The sequence below is a fragment of the Trichechus manatus genome, unplaced genomic scaffold (assembly GCF_000243295.1).
Source record: "Trichechus manatus latirostris isolate Lorelei unplaced genomic scaffold, TriManLat1.0 scaffold00034, whole genome shotgun sequence".
NCBI classification, from domain to species: Eukaryota; Metazoa; Chordata; class Mammalia; order Sirenia; family Trichechidae; genus Trichechus; species Trichechus manatus.
Genome location: NW_004443970.1, coordinates 7,596,396 through 7,599,789, shown reverse-complemented (window position 1 = coordinate 7,599,789; position 3,394 = coordinate 7,596,396). Strand labels below are relative to the sequence as shown.

Below are 3,394 nucleotides of genomic sequence, written 5' to 3'. Positions count from 1 at the left end.
ATGGTTAAGGTTATGTGTCAGCTTGGCTAGGCTATGACTCTCATTGGTTTGGCAAACATTGGATTGATTACTTTTCCATAATGTAACATAATGTAATCACCTCCATGATGAGATCTGGCATAATAAAATCACCTCCATGATGAGATTTAATATAATCACCTCCATGATGAGACCTGCTATGAGCAGCCAATCAGTTGTAAAAGGAGTTTCCTTGAGGGTGTGGCCTGCCTACAGTATATAAATAGTTGTTCCAGCAAGGGTGCTCTCTCTGGATCCTGTATGGGACTCTTCATCATCTGACCTCTGGTTCTATGAGCCAGCAGCCTGCTGTCTGACCTAGAGATTTTGGGATTCCTCAGCTCCTGCAGCCTTGTAAGCAAGCAGCCTGCTGTCTGACCTGTCAATTTTGGAATTTGTCAGCCCCTGCAACTAGTGAGTCAGGAGAAGCCTCCAGTCTAGCAACTGACCCACGAATTTGGGACTTGCCAGACTCCACAAGTGTGAGCCATTTCCTTGAATTAAATCTCTGTCTATATCATTAAAATACATGTTTCACTGGTTTTGCTCCTCTAGAGAACCCAGCCTAAGACAATCACCATGAGTTGAAGCTGACTCAATGGCAACTAACAACAATAGTCTAGAGCAGTGTTGTTGTTGTTTTCAAGCAATCTTGATCTGTTTTAAATCCTGCCTTTGCTTTGCTTAAAATATATGCACACTTTCCCGCATGCTAAGTGCTCGCTTCTGGGGCTGGGCGGAAGTGGTCAAGAATCTCCGCTGAGGTGCTGAGGTTGAACTGTCTGTTGTCTCTTGTCTAGTCACTGCCACCGTCCATCGCCACCATGGGGAAGCGACAGCACCCAAAGGACAAGACGTATACACTCACTTCTATGGTGGCAAGAGGCCAGATATCCCAAAAACAAATTTTTGTTATTTACCTTTTGACCACTGCATTCTCTCTCTACAGCCCTTCATCTACCCGGTGTGCACCACTGAACGTGTCATTTTTGACTTGATGAGCATCCTTCCTTGGCTTAAGAAGTACAGGACCAACCCCAGCAACGGAGAAAAACTAGAGGGGAGGTCCCTGATTAAGCTAAATTTTGCAAAGAACAGTGAAGATAAATACCACTGCCCTATGCTGTTCACCGTGTTTACTAACAACACCCACATTGTGGCCATCAGAACGACTGGCAACGTCTATGCCTACGAGGCACTGGAGCAGATGAATATCAAAACCAGGAACTTCCGGGACCTGCTGACCGATAAGCCCTTCTCCCGGCAGGACATCATCGCTCTGCAGGATCCCACCAATTTAGACAAATTTAACATCTCCAACTTCTTTCATGTGAAGAACAACATGAAAATGACAGACCCAGATGAAGAAAAGGCCAAACAGGACTCATCTCACTATCTGAAAAACACAAACGCAGAGACGCGGGAGATCCTGCAGGAGCTCTACAAGGGGTTCAGAGGGGTTCTGGGGGCCACCAGAAGAAGAAAGTGGACAAGCTGAACGCTGCCCACTACTCCACAGGGAAGGTCAGTGCTTCCTTCACCACCACCATGGTTCCAGAGACTATGTGCGAAACAGCTGCCATCGATGAAGACGTCCTGCGTTAGGAATTTCTGAAGAAGGGCTACGTGCGGCTCCACACCAACAGGAGCTACCTCAACCCGCAGCTGCACTGCGACCTGACGCCAAAGACCTGTGAGAACTTCATTAAGCTCTGCAAGAAGCACTACTACGACGGCGCCATCTTCCACAGGTCCATCAGGAACTTTGTGATCCAAGGGGGCGACCCCACTGGCACCGGCATGGGTGGAGAGTCATTCTGGGGAACGCCTCTAGCACACAGGCGGGGGCGTCCTCAGCGTGGCCAACTCGGGGCCCAACAGCAACAAGTCTCAGTTCTTCATCACCTTCCGCTCCTGAGCCTTCCGGGACAAGAAGCACACCATCTTCGGGCGGGTTGTCGGGGGCTGCAACACACTGACAGCCATGGATAACCTGGAGAGTGACCCCAAAACTGACCGCCCTAAGGAAGAGATCCGCATCGAGTCCACCACAGTGTTTGTGGACCCCTATGAGGAGGCTGACGCTCCGATGGCCGAGGAGCAGAAGAAGACGCAGCTGAAAGAGGAGGCCCTGGGGACCACCGTGAAGATGAGCCAGCCCCAGCTGGGGAGCCCAGGACCCCAAGCGTACTACCAGGGGGTGGGCAAGTACATCAGCCCAGCGGCTACGAAGCGGGCAGCTGAGGAAGAGCCGTCCACCAGCACAGTCGCCCCTGCAGCCAAGAAGAGGCCCAGCTGAAGCTTTGGTGACTTCATCTCCTAGTAGCTGACCCAGAGCTCCTGTATTATGAAGGATACCTTCCCGTGGAGACTCAAAAAAGCTTTTGTCTGTTGCCCGGATCCTGTCTGCTGAGAGCTGCTCAGGCCCCCAGAGCCCAGCCTCGCCTCTCCACATCCCGTGCAGAGTGATGGCCGTCTTCCTTCGCCGGCACAGATCCTCACCGAGCGAGGGCGCCGGCTGGTTTTCTTACCCTCATCCGGTTGTCATCTCAGGGCCGGCCTATCTACCCAATCAGTTCCCGAGACAGCGGTATCACCTAGGAACTTGTTAGAAATACAGATTCTCAGACCTCAGAATTCAGAGTCCGAGCTCTCGGGCTGGCCGTAGATTATAAATTCCTTGAAAACTGGGACAATATCTTATTCATCCTTGAATTGCCAATACTTTGCAGAAACCTATTAATAAATGCTTCTTGGTTAGGAGCCCTCCGGGCTCCGAATGGCAGTGCAGTTGAGAACCTGGATGAAACCCTTGGCCTGCCTGTCAGAACCCGCTTCCACCCCTGCAGGCTGAGACCTCGCTCCCAGCAGGGACCACCGCCCCTCCCGTCAGTCCTCCCTTCATGCAAAACATAAAATAAAAAACCACACACACACATTTAAAATTAACTCTTGGTTATTTGGCCAGTCTAATGTGTCTATTATTCCTTAATCCTTTCTAGCTGTTTCTGGCTTTTAGGAATGCCATTCCATCAGTTAAATCAACTACTTTTAGTACTCCTAAAAAATTTTTTTTTTATTGTACTTCAGGTGAAGGCTTACAGAACATATAGTTTCTCTAACTTCTCAACCTTTTTTTTGGTGAAAATACATATAGCCAAAGATACACCATTTCAAAAATTTCTACATGCACAGTTCAGTGACACTGACTATGCTCTTCCAATTGTGCTGTTATTCTCACATAAGATGAAGGCTTACAGAACAAAATAGTTTCTCATTTAATGGTTACTACAAATGTTGCCCTATGACAATGGTTAACAATCTCACAACACATCAACAATATCCTTACTCAACCTTGGGCTTCCTATCACCAGCT

At 48.8% G+C, this 3,394-nt stretch overlaps 1 pseudogene; it reads left to right on the top strand.

Moving 5' to 3' along the window:
• Window positions 1–842: 842 nt before the first annotated feature.
• On the top strand, window positions 843–2,348 carry LOC101348678 (peptidyl-prolyl cis-trans isomerase-like 2 pseudogene; annotated as a pseudogene).
• Window positions 2,349–3,394: the final 1,046 nt, after the last annotated feature.